Source organism: Pongo abelii, chromosome X, assembly GCF_028885655.2.
Source record: "Pongo abelii isolate AG06213 chromosome X, NHGRI_mPonAbe1-v2.0_pri, whole genome shotgun sequence".
NCBI lineage: Eukaryota > Metazoa > Chordata > Mammalia > Primates > Hominidae > Pongo > Pongo abelii.
In genome coordinates, this window is record NC_072008.2 from 69,156,698 (window position 1) to 69,176,485 (window position 19,788).

The 19,788-nt window shown below is 38.6% G+C and overlaps 1 pseudogene; it reads right to left on the reverse strand.

Annotated features, from left to right (window-relative positions):
* The window catches only part of LOC100454789 (la-related protein 4-like), a 67,987-nt pseudogene extending 48,754 nt beyond the window's left edge, over positions 1-19,233 (reverse strand).
* Positions 19,234-19,788: the final 555 nt, after the last annotated feature.

Consider the following 19,788-nt stretch of genomic DNA (forward strand, 5'->3'; position numbering starts at 1 on the left):
CTCTGTTTGTCTGTTATTGGTGTATAAGAATGCTTGTGATTTTTGTACATTGATTTTGTATCCTGAGACTTTGCAGGAGTTGCTTATAAGCTTAAGGAGATTTTGGGCTGAGATGATGGGGTTTTCTAGATATACAATCATGTCATCTGCAAACAGGGACAATCTGACTTCCTCTTTTCCTAATTGAATACCCCTTATTTCTTTCTCCTGCCTGATTGCCCTGGCCAGAACTGCCAACACTATGTTGAATAGGAGTGGTGAGAGAGGGCATCCCTGTCTTGTGCCAGATTTCAAAGGGAATGCTTCCAGTTTTTGCCCATTCAGTATGATATTGGCTGTGGGTTTGTGATAAATAGCTCTTATTATTTTGAAATAGTTCCCATCAATACCTAATTTATTGAGAGTTTTCAACATGAAAGGCTGTTGAATTTTGTCAAAGGCCTTTTCTGTATCTATTGAGATAATCATGGAGCCAAGATGGCCAAATAGGAACCGCTCCAGTCTATAGGTCCCAGCCTGAGTGACGCAGAAGACAGGTGATTTCTGCATTTCCAACTGAGGTATCGGGTTCATCTCACTGGGGAGTGTTGGAAAGTGGGTGCAGCACACCGAGCATGAACTGAAGCAGGGCGAGGCATCACCTCACCTGGGAAGTACAAGGGGTCAGGGAATTCCCTTTCCTAGTCAAAGAAAGGGGGTGACAGATGGCACCTGGAAAATTGGGTAACTCCCACCCTAATACTGTGCTTTTCCAATGGTCTTAGCAAACAGCACACCAGGAGATAATATCCCACACCTGGCTCAGAGGGTCCTACTCCCAGGGAGCTCACTCATTGCTAGCACAGTAGTCTGAGATCAAACTGCAAAGAGGCAGTGAGGCTGGGGGAGGGGCACCTACCATTGCTGAGGCTTGAGTAGGTAAACAGAGTGGCCAGGAAGCTCGAACTGGGTGAAGCCCACCACAGCCATAGGAGGCCTGCCTGCCTCTGTAGACTCCACCTCTGCGGGAAGGGCGTAGCCAAGCAAAAGGCTGCAGAATCCTCTGCAGACTTAAATGTCCCTGTCTGACAGCTTTGAAGAGAGTAGTGGTTCTCCCAGCATGCAGCTTAAGATCTGAGAATGGACAGATTACCTCCTCAAGTGGGTCCCTGAACCCTGAGTAGCCTAACTGGGAGGTACCCCCCAGTAGGGGCAGACTGACACCTCACATGGCTGGGTACTCCTCTGAGACAAAACTTCCAGAGGAACGATCAGGCAGTAACATTTGCTGTTCACCAATATCTGCTGTTCTGCAGCCTCCGCTGCTGATACCCAGGCAAACAGGGTCTGGAGTGGACCTCCAGCAAACTCCAACAGACCTGCAGGGGAGGGTCTTGACTGTTAGAAGGAAAACTAACAAACAGAAAGGACATCCACACCAAAACCCCATCTGTATGTCACCATCATCAAAGACCAAAGGTAGACAAAACCACAAAGATGGGGAAGAAAACTGCAGAAAAACTGGAAACTTTAAAAGTCAGAGCACCTCTCCTCCTCCAAAGGAACACAGCTCCTCACCAGTAATGGAACAAAGCTGGATGGAGAATGACTTTGATGAGTTGAGAGAAGAAGGCTTCTCCCTTTTCTACAACTTCTTTAACTTAGCAGTAAAAATGCCTCCTGTTACCACATTAGTCCTTTGTTATCAGAAAGAAATTTGACTTCCCAGATGTACAGCAGTAACTTTCCTTCCTACTTTATTGTCATTATGCTTATTCTCAGACCTGCTGAATAAGAAATTCTGGGCCTAAATCCTTGCTTCTCAAAATGTTGTCTGTACAACAACAACATTTATATCACCTGACAACTTCTTAGACGCGCAGAATGTGAGGCCGTGCTCCATATTTACAGAATCAGAATCGTCATTTTGACAACATTCCCAGAAAGTTCCTACAGATCATAAGAATTAAGGATCACTGGTTCTTAACATTGGCTGCTCCTAACCTGAGAAGCTTTGTAAAATCCCATTGCTCAGACCACAGCTCAGAGCAATTACAACACAATCTCTGAGCATAGGATCCAGGCATTAGCATTTTCAAAATCTCCTCAGACAATTTCAATGTGTAGTCAATGTTGAAAACTCTTGCTCTAGACCATAAGTTATGGGGCCAAAATTAGGTCCATGGGCTTATACTTGGTCTAGTTCTATTTATCATGGAAGGAAATCACACAAGTATTTGGGGCCAAAGTTTCTAGCTAGTAATAATATATGTTTGCCTGGAGTGACTCTGCATATGGCCCACAAGGACATGCAGGAACCTCTGGCCAGTTTCAAGGACTTGGGATTCCAGTCAAATATCTCATTCTTTCTCTGAAGGCAATCTGGCTTATGATTTCTAAGACTCACATCTCTAAGACCTATTCTGGGAATAGGTCATCATGTTTGCCACAGTATCAAGTGGTCTGAACATAGTGCCAGCAGAGCAACATAAGTTTCTCCCCTTGGAGAAACTCTCTGCTGCCTGGTGCTTGCTGGCAAAGGCTTGGTAATGGTATTTGTTTTGCCAGTCCTCCCAGCTAGCCTAAATCTCTTGCTCTAGACCATAAGCTATGGAGGGGAAAGCGCCTCTAAATTCTGGCTCCTGTAGATTCTGACTAGGTTATAGAGTTATGATGGTATGCTGCAAGAAAGAAAAAAGGTGGACACCAAAAATACCGTGGTGAAGGATGATCTGTTTAGAGTAATGACAACATTAGGGAATTAATGTGACAGGGACAAAAAATTAATATTTAAGTATTCACAGGCTTTTCTGTTCCTTGGTATTCTAACCCACAGGTTGGCAAACTACAGGTCTTGGGACAAATCTGGCTCCATGACTGTCTATGTATGGCTCTCAAGTTGAGAATGATTTTGATTTTTTTAATGGCTGGAAAAAAGTCAAAAGAAGCATATTTTGTGACATGTGAAAATTATTCCATGACTGCTTTTAAGCTTTAACAGTAGAATTAAATAGTTGTGACAGAGACTATATGACTCACAAAGCCTAACATATTTACTATTTGGCCCTTTAGAGAAAAAGTTTGCCACCCCTTGCCAGTGCTTCTCAAACTTTTAATATGCACTGGAATCAAATCATCTGGGGATCTTGTGGAAAAGCAGGTTTTGAGTCGATAGGTCTTGGGGGGAAGGGGTTGAAATTCTTCATTTTTAACAAGCTTTCAGCAAAAGGTCCATGGGCCACATGTGTATCAAGGGGCTAGGAAGATTGTTCATTTGTGTTGCTCAGCTCCCAAGGTTTTATTGTGCTGATCAGGTTAACGGGTGATTATCCCAGGGGTGAAAAATAGGCAGCCAGAAAGCCAAATTCATTTCATAGGTGTGTTTTCTGTGTTTTAGAGATCTCTGGCTTCCCATGAAAAACTGAAAGATCATGGGCCCGATTTTCAAATGGCAACAATTGTCTGGACTGAATATAGGCTGCCCCCTTCAGACAAGACATGCACTGTCTAATTTTCCACAGTCTTCACCATTCCCTCCAGTATTACCCTTGGCTTATTTTACCTTTAGGTTACCTGCCTGGCCACCGTAGTTATTGGAGCTTGCTCTTCCTATGGAAGAGACTTCTATGTGCCATCCAATATTTATTATCCCACTTTCTCCTTATTAATGGAATGACTTAGTTTTAGTTTGCACATAGCTGATCCAGCCACTCCCAACCTCTCTGTAGCTAAATGTGGCTACACAACTAAATTATAGCCAAGGGGATATGAGTAAAAGTGATGGGTACAACTTCTATGATGCATTTTTAAAAGGATGAATATGCCCACTCCTTATACTTTCCCTCTTCCTAATGTCTGTGATACGGTTAGGCTTTGTGTCTCCATCCAAATCCCATCTTGAATTGTAATCCCCAGGAGTTGAGAAAGAGACCCGGTGGGAGGTGGTGGGGTCATGGTAGTGGTTTCTCCCAATCTCAAGATCTGATGGTTTTATAAGGGGCTTTTCCCCTTCCCCCTTCGCTCCTCACACTTCTCTCCTGCCACCATGTAAGGAAGGTCCTTGATTCTTCTTTGACTTCCACCATGATTGTAACTTTCCTGATGCCTCTCCAGCCATGTAGAACTGTGAGTCAATTAAACCTTTTTTCTTTATAAATTACCCAGTCTCGGGTATTTATAGCAGTGTGAACATGGACTAATACAGTCTGGAAAGCGGATGTGTAAGTAGGAGCTAGAACAGCCATCTTATACCATGACATGGGAAAGCATGTTGAAGACGATACAACAACATCATCTCCAACACCACGGAGCCAACATGTCAGCCCTGGACTACATTTTCTCAGAAATTTAAAAAAAAAAAAACTTTCACCCATAAGCCACTATAATTTTTTTTTACAGTAGCTGAACTGGTACCCTAAGTTATATACAACTCCCAGACTACTCCAAAATGAAGTGTCAGTTGTGTCATGTATTCAATGGCTCCAGCAAGATATCAAAGCATATAAACATATCAGAACATACCAAAATAAATTTCCAGAACCAAATTGATCTACTGAAGCTGTTTATAATCTTATTTCACTCTCCAAATCTACATTGTTATCAGCTGTAGACCATGGCAGATACGTAGTGTAACTTGGCAAATGGGGCAAGGAGGTAATCAGGAAAAAAAAAGAAAAAAGAAAAAACAAAAATAAAATCACTAGAACTTCATGGTTTCTGCTTCTGTAAGTATCAGGCCATCCAAGGGCACTGTCCAGAGGGTGTACATGTGATCTGCAAACTCAATTGGAAGAATTCTCCTAACAAAAGGTTAACTGTGATACTAAGATTTCCACATCCTTGAAAGGTTAGAACCCTCCATGCGTGTAGTTTTCCTCTTCTCTTGAAAAATAGTATCTGAAACATGTCTGTGTTCTAAAAAAACTTAGAAATCTGCTTTGCTGGTCCTTCCATGTGGGCCTTCTCCACTTCTCCAAAGTGTCCCCCTTTTTTTCAATACCTTTTAAAAGCTTTAAAACTTTTTATTTTTCTAGTTTACAATATTTCATTATATTATTCTTCCATATTCTCTTCTTCCCATGTCCTTTCTCCTCACCCTAAAATGAGTGTGGACTCTCTATAGACAGGATCTCCACATTTTCTTGTGAGCAAGAGTCCTCACATTGATAATAGACAACTTTCTAGGCAAAATTTGATTTGAAGTGGTGAAATCTGTCATCTGCTTAGGACTTCTGGAACTCCTTTTCATGCAATTCCAATTGAATTTGTCAGATACCAACTTGCCTCATAAGATGTTAACTAACAAGGTTTGCTGTGTCTTGCTACAGCCTCTGTGACCACCCACCTCCTTCAATTCATTCACCCCATTCTCTCTGAACCACATGCTTAATAGTTGGATCCTCCTTGAGGTCTAAGAATCAAGGTAAATCTGAATCACAGAATCAAAAGAAACACCATTGGCCTTACTTGAATAATGGAAGCAGGTAATTTTACATCTGAAACATAACAAAATGAGTATATATTGTTCAAGAAAAAAAGGGAAAACCTCCCATTGCAACATTTTAATTTTATAATCTTCTCCCAGTTCAGCACCTTCACAATGTTCTTCTCATGGCAAACAACAGGACTATTATGAGGAGTGAAAAAAAAAGGCATGCACTGACAGATCTTTGATCATCAGTGCAGATATGTTCGTTACAGATATCTCAACCAATAATCTTATCTTTATCTTGGGGACATTTGGCTTTTTGTGCCATAATCAGCACCTGCCTATGCAATATATGCAGTTTCCGGATGGGCTTTCTCAAAAATGTGGCACCCAAGGAAACTACTTAGGCCAACCCACAAGAGTGTTGTCTCTTCAAGTGTGGACTGTGGATCACCAGTACCAGAATCACCCATTGAATCAGAACCTTTGGGAAAACGGATCTGGGGAATCTGCATGTTTAACAAGCTCCATTTGTTTTCTTATATAAAAATAATTTTTACCACATAAAAGTACATAGATATTAGAATAATAGAAACTCATATACTAACCACCCAGCTTAAGAAATAACTTCTTAATCCAGTCTATCATTGTTGGACATTTGGGATGGTTCCAAGTATTTGCTATTGTGAGTAGTGCTGCAATAAACATATGTGTGCATGTGTCTTTATAGCAACATGATTTGTAATCCTTTGGGTATATACCCAGTAATGGGATTGCTGGGTCAGATGGTATTTCTAGTTCTACATCCCTGAGGAATTGCCACACTGACTTCCACAAGGGTTGAACTAGTTTACAGTCTCACCAACAATGTAAAAGTTTTCCTATTTCTCCACATCCTCTCCAGCACCTGTTGTTTTCTGACTTTTTAATGATCGCCATTCTAACTGGTGTGAGATGGTATCTCATTGTGGTTTTGATTTGCATTTCTCTGATGGCCAGTGATGATGAGCATTTTCTCATGTGTCTTTAGGCTGCATAAATGTCTTCTTTTGAGAAGTGTCTGTTCATATCTTTTGCCCACTTTTTGATGGGGTTGTTTGTTTTTATCTTGTAAATCTGTTGGAGTTCATTGTAGATTCTGGATATTAGCCCTTTGTCAGATGAGTAGATTGCAAAAATTTTCTCCCATTCTGTCAGTTGCCTGTTCACTCACATATACACCGTGGAATACTATGCAGCCATAAAAAAGGATAAGTTCATGTCCTTTGTAGGGACATGGATGAAGCTTGAAACCATCATTCTCAGCAAACTATCACAAGGACAAAAAACCAAACACCACGTGTTCTCACTCATAGGTGGGAATTGAGCAATGTGAACACATGGACACAGGAAGGGGAACATCACACACTGGGGCCTGTTTTGGGGTGAGGGAAGGGGGGAGGGATAACATTAGGAGATATACCTAATGTTAAATGATGACGAGTTAATGGGTGCAGCCCACCAACATGGCACATGTATACATATGTAACTAGTCTGCACATTGTACACATGTACCCTAAAACTTAAAGTATAATACTAAAAAAAAAAAGAAATAACTTCTGAGATAATCTTATATACATCAAAGCCTGTGAATTAGTGAATTTGGAAAACATGAAAGCAAATGATTTTGAGTCAAGAGAGTGCAGGTAACTATAAAATAGCCTGAATTAATGGGTGAGAACAAAATGACAGCAAGAATGTGGGGAAAAATGATAATAAATTTTCAAAGAAATACCATCAATCATCAAAGTATATTATGAACACCTCTATGCACATAAACTAGAAAATCTAGGAGAAATTGATAAATTCCTGGATACATACATCCTCCTAAGACTAAACCAGGAAGAAACTGAAGCCCTGAACAGAACAATAATGAGCTCTGAAATTGAGGCAGTAATAAATAGCTTACAAACCAAAAAAAAAAAAAAAAAATCCAAGACCAGACAGACTCACAGTTGAGTTCTACCAGATTTACAAAAAAAGAGCTGCTACCATTCCTACTGAAACTACTCCAAAAATTGGGAAGGAGGGACTTCTCCCTAACTCATTCTATGAGACCAGCATCATCCTGATACCTGGCAGAGATACAACAACAAAAACAAAAACTTCAGGCCAATATCCTTGATGAATATCAGTGTAAAAATTCTCAACAAAATATTGGCAAATCAAATCCAGCAGTACATCAAAAAGCTTATCCACCACGAGCAAGTAAGCTTTCTCATGGTTATCAACCTTATGCAAGGTTGGTTAAACATACACAAATCAAGAAATGTGATTCATCACATAAACAGAACTAAATACAAAAAGCACATGATTATCCCAATAGATGCAGAAAAGGCTTTCAATAAAAATTCAAAGTCAATTCATGTTAAAAGAAAACTCTCAATAAACTAGGTGTTGAAGGAACATACCTTAAAATAATAAGAGTTATATATGGCAAACCCACAACCAACGTAATACTGAATGGGCAAAAGTTAAAAGCATTCCCCTTGAAAGTCTGTACAAGACAAAGATGATCTCTCTCACCACTCCTATTCAACATAGTATTGGAAGTCCTGGCCAGGGCAATCAGGCAAGAGAAAGAAATAAAGCCATCCAAATAGGAAGAGAGGAAGTCAAACTATCCCTGTTTGCAGATGACATAATCCATAATCCTGTATCTACAAAACCCCATAGTCTCAGCTCAAAAGCTTGTTAAGCTGATAATCAACTTCAGCAGTCTCAGAAAACAAAATCAATGTGAAAAAATCACTAGTATTCCTATATACCAACAGCAATCAAGCCGAGAACCAAACTAGGAATGAACTCCTATTCACAATTACCACAAAAATAATAAAATACCTGGGAATACAGCTAACTGGGGAGGTGAAAGAACTCTAAAAGGAGAACTACTCAAAGAAATCACTGCCCAAAGAAATTAGAGATCATACAAACAAATGGAAAAAAACATTCCATGCTCTTGAATAGGAAGAATTAATATAGTTAAAATACCCACACTGCCCAAAGCAATTTATAGATTAAATGCTATTCCTGTTGAGCTACTATTAAGATTATTCAGACAACTAGAAAAAAACTATTGTAAAATTCATATGGAACCAAAAAAGATCCTGAATAGCCAAGGCAATCCTAAGCAAAAGCAACAAAGCTGGAGGCATTTCACTACCTAACTTCAAACTATACTACAGAGCTACAGAAACAAACAGAGCATGGTACAGGGGCAAAAACAGACATGTAGATTAAAGGAACAGAATAGATTGCCCAGAAATAAGACCACACTCCAACAACTATCTGATCTTTGACAAAACTGACAAAAGCAAGCAATGTGGAAAGGATTTCTTATTCAATAAATGGTGCTGAGATAACTGGTTAGCCATATGCAGAAGATTGAAACTGGACCCCTTTTTTATACCACATTCAAAAATTAACTCAAGGCAGATTAAAGACTTAAATGTAAAACCCCAAACCACAAAAACCCTGAAAGACAACTTAGGTAATACCATTCAGCACATAGGCACAGGCAAAGATTTCATGACAAAGATGCCAAAAGCAATTGCAACAAAAGCAAAAATTAACAAATGGGATCTAATTCAACTAAAGAGCTTCTACACAGCAAAAGATAGTATCAACAGAGTAAACAGACGACCTACAGTATGGGAGAAAATTTTTGCAAACTCTACATTTGACAAAGGTCCAATATCCAGCATCTATAAGGAACTTAAACAAATTTACACACACACAAAAAAACAAACAACCCCATTAAAAAGTGGTCAGTGGACATGAACAGACACTTTTCAAAAGAAGACACACATGTGGCCACCAATCAAAGAAAAAAGCTCAACACCCCTGATCATTAGAGAAATGCAACTCAAAACCACATTGAGATGCTATCTCATACTAGTCAGAACGGCTATTACTATAAAGGCAAAACAGATGCTGGTGAGGTTTTGGAGAAAAAGAAATGCTTAAACCCTGTTGATGGGAGTGTAAATTAGTTCAACCATTGTGGAAGACAGTGTGGCGATTCCTCAAAGACCAAAGGCAGAAGTACCATTTGACCCAGCAATCCCATTACTGGGTATATACCCAACCAAAGGAATACAGATTGTTCTATTATGAAGATACATGCATGCCTATGTTCATTGCAGCAGTGCTCACAATAGCAAAGACATAGAATCAACTTAAATGGCCACCAATGATAGATTGAATTTGAAAATGTGGTACATATACACAATAGAATACTATGCAGCCGTAAAAAAGAACAAGATTATGTCCTTTGCAGGGACATGTATGGAGCTGGAGGCCATTATCCTTAGTAACCTAATGCAGGAACAGAAAACCAAATACCACATGTTCTCACTTATAAGTGGGAGCTAAATGATGAGAACACATGGACACACAGAGGGGAACAACACATATTTGGCCTACTTGAGGGTGGAGGCTGGGATGAGAGAGAGGATCAGAGAAAATAACTAATGGGTACTATGCCTAATACTTGGGTGATGAAATAATCTGTACAACAAACCCTCATGCCAGAAGTTTACCTAAGTTAACAAACCTGCACATGAACATCTTAACTTAAAATAAAACTTAATAAATAAATACAAAAGAAAAAGCTAAAAAATTAATGGGAGAGGAAATGCAGGGCATTGCTAAACTGAAGAATAAAGTAGAGGAAAGACCAGCCAAGGCCAAAACTCCAGCTCCTTAAGTGAGGATTTCCGATAAATTATTCCTGAATTAAACCTGATTTTTTTTTTTTAAGAGACAAGGCCTTGCTATGTTGCCCAGGCTAGTCTTGAACTCCTAGCCTCAAGTGATTTTCCAGCCTTGGCCATCCAAAGTGACCATTGATTTTTAAGCCTCCCTCACTAGTTCTAAATGGCTGTCTCCTTTAATCTCTCTTGCTGCCATGGTTCATCTTTTGAGGACCAGGACAAAATCTGCATTTGTGTAAGGTGGTTCTATTCCTTCTGGATATGATTTTTTCTCCCCAAAGCCAGGGAAAGTTTTCTCATCACTTGACTCATCCTAAAAGCTCTAGATCCTTTTTCTATTTCTGAACAAATGTGATTTCCAGAGCCAAGGCACAAGAGCTATGGTTGGTTAAAACTAACACTTTGGCCATTGGATTTGTGATTAGTTTAATTTCCACTTCACTTCAGCCCACAGGGATAACTCCTTCCTTATACAGCTTATGCCTTGCTCCCACTTTGTAGTATACATGTGTTTTGGCCATGGAAGAACCCCACTGATACCTCTCAGGCTCCTGACATATATGATCAAGGCCAAGTAGCTCCTCTTTATGTAAGAGGGCCAGGATAAAGAGGCAAAGAGAACATGGGGCAGTGGCCACGGGGTCACAGACTATTTTAGAAGTCTACACAGAGGAAATGTGGCCAATTTTAATGTGAGCCAACCCTGGCCAAAGAAATAAATCCCTGGTACTGCCAGGAACAGATTCCTGCCTGTTCCTGGCAGCTTCAAAGATTCATTTTGTCCTTGCCCAGGTCTGACTATATTTTCCTGTGGGGTGGGATTTTAGGGAGCAGAGTTCTGATCTCCTCTGGTGTAGCAATAATACTGACAATAATGATAATGATAACGATTTCACAGCTTGATTAAAATGCTACTTCCTTTAGGAGGCAATCTGATTTCTCAACTAGAAATGAGCCTAGCTTGCTCCTTCTCCCACAGCATATATATTTGTCTTATTATACATGCCCCATCTCCTCTGTGCTAAAGTGATTCAGGTATCTGTTAACTTTCACTTGGTTCTGTGCTATTTGGAAACAAGGGTCATGTCTTTTTTATGCTTGTACTTACCACAGTGTCTATCATAGAGCTCTGCACATGGCTGGCCTTTAAACATTTTGCCATCCACATTGTTGTGAGCTCTTCAGCTCACCCTGCCAGTGTCCATGTTGACTAAAAATTATTTAATATACTCAGTCAAGAAAAAGCTCTTCTGAAAACTGCACTGTGCCATGTATTTTAGCCTGTGGCCAGAGCATGTGAGTAGATCCAAAAGAAATAGAAATTGGAATGCCCTTCTTTCAAATTCAGAGATCCTTCCAGTCCATATGGAAGTATATCAATGAAAATCTACAGTAAACCCTAAAATTCCTCTTCACTGGAATCTTGGTACTATCCATGGAGGCAAAATAGGAATACATTACAACCTTGCTGAGACTATTGTGGGCTGAAGAGGGTAGTGGTGTAGCAGCCAACATATGTCTCTATTTATCTTCCCAGACTTGCTGTAAGGGCCTTCCTGTTTGTGTTCTCACCTTTATCCTGCTGTCCTTTTCCTTCTTTTCCTACTTCACTATGCATTTGAGGTCAAACTTCTGCAATCTCAGGCAGCTCCAGGCCTTCCAGGTGTTAAGCTAGAAAGAGGTACACATTCCAGGTAGCAAGAACCATTGTACAAATGTTCAAGCCTATTAAGTGTGTTGGGAGCTTTCCTTTATCAAAAAATCTCCTACCTAGAACATATTGTTGTCCTGCATTTCCACCAGGAGCTCAAGGTTTATCTAGTGACTGCAGATGAGACACATACATGGTTGAATCTCCAGGATTACTGGGTCCTGGCCCCAGAAAAGGTCAAGTGCAAAAATTTCTCATAAACTCAAATCCACCTAAAAGTCTTAAAGGCAAGGCCCAAACCCAGCTAAACATATTGCTCTTGTAAACAACATAATCTAAGGCAGCAATCTCTAAACTTGCATTAGTCAAGTAACCTCAATATGATGGAGGAGCTTCTTTGGTTGAAGACAAGGTAGGGCCTTTTCCTTTTCCCCCACAGTGGTCTCTAGTGAATCTCCACTGAATCCAGGAATAAAGCTCAGACTTCAGAAATCTTAGGGCCTTGGCATTGAGGGCTATTGGGCCACTAGAGAAGTGATCATGAACTTTTTGCCTCTCTAGCTACACTCACTTCCTAGGTTATGGTTTTAAATACCACCTGTACACTGATGAACTTCAAATGTACATATTGAGCCCTGATGACTTTCCTGAAATTGAGAGTCATTTGTCCAATTGCCTACTCAATATCTCTATGTAAATATCTAATACTTATTCCAAACTTAACATCTACAAAACTGATCTCTTGTTCTTTCTCTTAATCCTTGTCCCTCTCTCTTCATTTTATTAAATGGCAACATCATCCTTCCAATTTCTCAGACAAAATACCTTTGAGTCATTTTTTACTCCTCTCATTCACACAGTATCATCAAGAAACTGTATAGGCTCCACTTTGAAATATATCAAGAGATATATAAATACATTTCTTAATAAAAACACTCAACACATTATAGATAGAAAGGAATTTTCTCTACATGTGAAAAGACATCTATATAACCTGACAGCTAACATCATACTTAATGGTGAAAGACTGAATGCAAACATCAGGAACAAGACAGAGATGTCTGTTCTCACCATTGCTGTTTATTGTAGTGGGGATTCTAGCCAGGGCAATTAGGGAAGCAAATGAAACAAAACACATCCAGATTGGAAAGGGAAAAAGAAAAACTACTCTATTCACAGATACATGATCTCATGTATAGAAAACTCTAATATATCTACTAAAACAGTATTAGAACTAATAAACAAGTTCAACAAGGTTTCAAGATACGAGACCAATATAAAAATTTAATTGTATTCCTATACGTTTGCAATGAATAATGTAAAAATGAAATTAGGAAAACAATTCCACTTACATTAACCTCAAAAACAATGAAGTAGTTTGGAATGATTTAACAAAATAAATGCAAGATTTGTACACTGAAAACTACAAAACACATTTTGAAAGAAATTAAATAAGATCTAAAGAGAAACACAACAGCTAATTCCACTGCCTGCAATATCCTGGCTAACCAGAGGTCCTGAGTCTGTCTACATGACAACTTCACTGCTAGCATAAACCAGCATGCAAGAAAGCCAGCACACTAATATCTACAACCAAGGACTCTCACAGAGTCTACTTCTCTGCTCTCTACCTCCACCAGAGGAGGTGCTAGTATTCATCGCCAAGAGACCTGAAGACAGATCACAACACAGGATGCTTTGCAAACATTTCCTAGCACCAGCCTGGAGCCTGGTAGCCCCATTGGCTGGTTAGACCCAGAAGAGCAATTAAAATCACTGCAGGCTGGCTTTCAGCAAGCCCCATCCCTAGGGGAATGGGGAGAGCACCACATCAAAGGATCAGCTGATGGGACGAAAGGATCTGAACGGCAGCCCTTGAGTTCCAGATCTTTTCACTGAAATAGTCTACCCAAATAAGAAGGAAGTGGAGAAGTAATTCTGCTAATATGAAACAACAGGGTTCTATAACACCCTCAAAAGATCGCACTAGCTCTACGGCAAAGCATCCAAACTAAGAGGAAATCTCTGAATTGCCAGATAAAGAATTCAGAAGGTTGATTATTAATCTACTCAAGGAGATACTAGAGAAAGGTGAAAATCAACTTAAAGAAATTTTAAAAATCCAATATATGGATGGAAAAAAGTCTCCAGAGAAATAGATATCATAAAGAAAAGACAATCACAACTTGTGGAAATGAAAGACACACTTGAGGAATACAAAATGCTCTGAAAAGACTCAATTATAGACCAGTACAATTAGAAGAAAGAATTTCAGAGCTTGAAGACAAGGCTTTCAAATTAACCCAACCAGAAAAAGACAAATAATTAAAAAATGAACAAAACCTCCAAGAAATTTGGGATTATGTTTAATGACAAAACATAAGAATAATTGGTGTTCCAGAAGAAGAGAAATATAAAAGTTTGGAAAAATATTTGAGAAAATAATAAAGAAAACTTTTCCAGCCTTGCTAGAGTTCTAGACATTCAAATACAAGAAGCTAAAACAAATGAAAACACAGCCCATACTAATGGATGGGTAGAATCAATATTGTGAAAATGACCATACTGCCAAAAGCAATCTATAAATTCAATGCAATTCCCATCAAAATACCATCACCGTTCTTCACAGAACTAGAAAAAAAAATCTTAAAATTCATATGGAACCAAAAAGAGCCTGTATAGCTAAAGCAAAGCTAAGCAAAACAAAACAAAACAAAACAAGAAAAAACACAAATCTGGAGGTATCATATTGCCAAACTTCAAACCATACTACATGTCTATAGCCACCAAAACAGAATGGTACTGACATAAAAATAGGCATGTAGACTAATGAACATAATAGAGAACTCAGAAATAAAGCCAAATACTTACAGCCAACTTATCTTCAACAAGCAAACAAAAACATAAAATAGGGAAAGTACATCCTATTTAACAAATAGTTCTGGGATAATTGACAAGCCACATGTAGAAGAATGAAACTGGATCCTCATCTCTCACCTTATACAAAAATCAACTCAAGATGGATCAATGACTTAAATCTAAGATATGAAATCATAAAACTTTTAGAAGGTAACATCAGAAAAACTCTTCTAGACATTGGTTCAGGCAAAGACTTCATGACCAAGAACCCAAAAGCAAATGCAACAAAAACAAAAATAATAGCACTTAATTAAAACTAAAAAGCTTCTAAGCAGCAAAAGAAATAATTAGCAGAGTAAACAGACAACCTACAGAGTGGGAGAAAATATTCACAAACTATGCATCATACAAAGGAACCTACAAGAAATCTACAAGAAACTCAAACAAATCAGCAATAAAAGCCAAGTAATCCCATCAAAAAGTGGACAAAATATATGAATAGACCATTCTCAAAAGAAAATATACAGATGTCTAACGAACATATAAAAATGCTCAATATCACTAATTATAAGTGAAATGCAAATCCAAACCACAATATGATACCACCTTACTCCTGCATAATGGCCATAATTTTAAAAAATTTAAAAAAATAGATGATGGCATGGATGTGGTGAAAAAGAAACATTTTTACATTACTGGTGGGAATGTAAACTAGTACAATCACTATGGGAAACAGTATGGAGATGTTTTAAGAAACTAAAATTAGAACTACCATTTGATCCAGCAATCCCACCACTGGGTATCTACCCAGAGGAAAAGAAGCCATTATATAAAAAAGACACTTGCACACACATTTATAGCAGAACAATTTGCAATTGCAAAAATATGGAACCAGCACAAGTGCCCATCAACCAACAAATGGATAATGAAAATGTGGTATATATACACCATGGATTCTACTCAGCCATATAAAGGGACAAAATAATGGCATTCACAGAAACCAGGATGGAGTTGGAGACCATTATTCTGAGTGAAGTAACTCGGGAATGGAAAACCAAACATCATGTGTTCTCACTCATAAGTGAGAGCTAAGCTATGAGGATGCAAAAGGTGAAGAATGATACAATGAACTCTGGGGACTTGAGGGGGAAGGGTGGAAGGGAGATGATGGATAGTTTTAAGGAACTAAAAGTAGAACTACATTGGTGCAGTGTACACTGCATGGGTGGTGGGTGCACCAAAATCTCAGAAATCACAACTAAATAACTTATCCATGTAACCAAACACAACTTGTTACCCTAAAACCATTGAAATAAAAAAATAAGGAAAGTCTCAAATCAATAACCTAAGTTTCTACCTTAAAAAACCAGAATAGAGTAGAAATTAATAAAATGAAGAAGAGAAAAGCAATAGAGAAAATCAACAAGGCCAAAGTTTGGTTATTTGAAAAAATAAAATTGACAAATCTTTACTTAGACTTATGTGTGTGTGTGTGTGTGTGTGTGTGTGTGAGAGAGAGAGAGAGAGAGGGAGAGCGAGAGAAAGAGAGAGGAGAGAATAGACATGAGAAAGACTCAAATTACTAAAATCAGAAATAAAACAAGTATCAGTACTCCATTCCTTTCATGGCTAAATACTACTACATTGTGTAGATATACAAACACTTTACCACATTTTGTTATCAATTCACCAGTTGAGGGACATTGGGTTGTTTTCACCTTTTGGCTACTATTAATGCTGATATGAACATTCATATACAAGCTTTTGTGTGGACATATGTTTTCCTTTTTCTGGGGTATATATGTAGGAGTGGAGTTGATGGATCAAATAATAACTTTATATTTAACTTTTTGAAAATTGTCATACTGTTTTCCACCAGCAAAAGTAGCTCACTGGCAAAATACGAACACTCCAATTTCTCTACATCCTCTCCAACACTTACTGCTATTGTGTGACTTTTTGTTATTACAACCATACTAATATGCATGAAGTGGTATCTCATTGCAGTTTTGATTTGCATTTTCCTAGTTACTGACAATGGTGAGTGTCTGTTCTTATTTATTGACTATTTGTATATCTTCCTTGGAGAAGTGTCTATTCAAATCATCTGCTCATTTTAAAATTTAATTATTTGTTGCTACGGTCCAAATGTTTGTGTCCTCCCCAAATTCATATATTGAAATCCTAACCTCCAAGGTGATGATATTAGGAGGTGAGGCCTTTTTGTGATGATTAGGTCAGAAGAGTGGAGTCTTCATGACTGGTATTTGCGCCCTTATAAAGAGACCCCAGAGAGGTAGTAAGTCCATTCCACCATGTGAGGACACAACTAGAAGGTGGCATCTATGAACCCCAAAGTAGACCCTCATAAGACACTGAATCTGCTGATGTCTTGATCTTGGACTTCCTAGCCAAGAAATAAATACATCTTTGTTGTTTGTAAGCTACATAGCTTAGGATATTTTGTTGTTGCAGCCCAAAGAGACTGAGACATTTTCTTTTTTATTGTCGAGCAGAAAATATTCCTTATATATCCTGGAAACAAGTTCCCTATCAGACGCATTATTTGGTAAAATTATCTCCCATTTTGTGGCTTGTCTTTTCTTTTTCTTGTAATGCCATTTGATGCACAAAAGTTTACAATCTTGGTAAAGGCCTATTTACCTATTTTTGGTCTGATGTTGCTTGTGCGTATGGTATCATATATAAGGATTTTTTTTCCTAATCTAAGATTTCAATGATTTATGTTTTTTTTTTTCTAAGAGTTTTATGGTGATAGCACTTACATTTAGGTCTGTGATTCATTTTGAGTTAATTTTCCTGTGTAGTGTGAGGTATTTTTTCAACTCCATTCTTTTAGATATGGGTATCTAATTGTCTCAACACAATTTGTTGGAAAGATTTCTTTCTCCATTTAATGTCTTGATATCCTTTCAAAAAGAAATTGAAGATAATTGTATGGGTTTAACTCTCTTTTCTGTTCCATCAATCTATATTTCTTTATTTATGCCAGTACAACACTGTTTGGATTACTACAGCTTTGTGGTAAGTTTTGAAATCAGGACACATAAGCCTTTAAAGTTTGCTCTTCTTTTTAAATATTATTTTGGTTATTGTGGGTCCCTTGCATTTCCATATGAATTTTAGGATTCGCTTGTCACTTCTACAAAGAAGGCCTTAGGTGTTATTCTTAGCTCTCTTTTCTTTTTGACTTTATATCTTTTTATTAGTCAGGGATCTCCAGGTAAACAGAACGAATAAGAGGGAGAGAGGGAGAAAGAGAGCGAGAGAGAGAGAGAGAGAGTGAGAGAGAGAGATATTCATCTAGATAATAGATAAATAGATTTATTATAAGGAATTGGCTCATATGATTATGGAGGCTAGCAAGTCCAAAATATGTAATGTGGGCTGGCAGGTCCAAGACCCAGGAGAGTTTATAGTGCAGTTTCAGTCCAAAGACTGGGCAACCAGGAAATCCAAGAAGGCTGATGGTGCAGATGAATTCTAACGACATTATTCTGGGGAATTTTCTTTTGCTCAGGGAGGCTGGTCTTTTATTCTATTTAGGCTTTCAACTACTTGTGTAAGGTCCATTCACATAGACAGCAACCTGCTTTAGTCAAGGTTCAATGATTTAAATGTCAGCCTCATCCAAAAATACCTTCAGAGTTGATGCATAAAATTAACCATCATAACCTCCTCCCCAGCATTTAAAACCTTTAGCATAAATTACTTATGATTTGCAAGCCTCTATCTTCTGCTAAATAGTTCTCTTGAGAAATTTATGTATATACACACACAAACACCTACTTCCATATATCCATTTACCTATTCCACATCTTCATCTGAATATCCATCGAGCCCCTCAAACCAGGTTTGTTCAAAACTAAATTCATCTTCTCTCCCTCCCTCACCAAGGAAGCAAACAAATCTGCTACTCATCCTCACCATTCACCCACTCAATTGAGTCAGAAACTTGGGAATCTCTCATTCCTGTCACTCATCATCCAACCCAGTGACATCCTAACTATTCCTCCCCTGTATCTCTCCTATTACCTCTTTCTTTTCATTGTACCATCTCATTGTTGCTGCCACTTCCTTGCTGCAAGCCCTTATCCTCTATTACCTTGGCGAGAGCCTACTAACTGTTCTCCCTTTTCTAGCCTCACTTTCTATGTACCCCACCCACATGTTGATAACAAAGTAGCCTGTTTAAAATTCGCATCTGCTTAAATCTCTTCCTGCTTAAAACCTTCTGATGGCCACTTAACACCTAAGGTACATCCAACCCCCATGATGCAGCTATCAAGTTATTTCAAGATATGGGTCTTGCCTGCCTCTCCAACCTCATCTCTATCTAGACCTCCTTGGCACTCCCTCACATTTTATGCTCCAGCAATACCAAATTGGATACTATTTCCAAAATACACCACATCATTTCTCACCTTTGCACACACTACTGCCTCCATATAAACTTTTGCTCCCACCCCCTTACTCCTCTGGAAAACTTGAATGCATTGCTCAATAACCTGCTCCCATGGTTTCTCCACAATTTTTCGCATGACCCCCAGAGTTATACACAATCATCAATTTCTCCATGTTACTGCCATAAAATATACCTGTTTACATTTTTGCTCTTTTCATAATGTCTCAGCTTTAGATTTATTGCATATCTCTCCTATTAGTCAAAAAACAGGAAACTATGTCATATTCAGCACTGATCTCCACTGCCTTGCTAAGGGCTTAGCTCATACAGGACTCAATAAATATTTGAGATGGAGTTATTGTTGAATACATGTTCAAGCAACTGATTGAAATGAAAATGGTTTCACCTGATACTTATATGCTGTTGGCTCCCAGATCTTTGTTGCCAGTCCTTTCCTGAATTCTAGACCTATGTGCAGCTGTTACCTAAACATTTCCACTTGGATACAATAACTCCAACTCAACCTATTCAAACTTACCTCATCAAACCTGCTCCTTCAACTTATGTAGGTAAATGGCATCACCTAGAAACACAAGTTCAGAATCTGAAACTTATCTTAAACTTTCCACGACCCTGCCCTTCAGCTTCTGTCACCTCCCCTCCAATCAGTCACAAGGCCCCCCTGATTCCA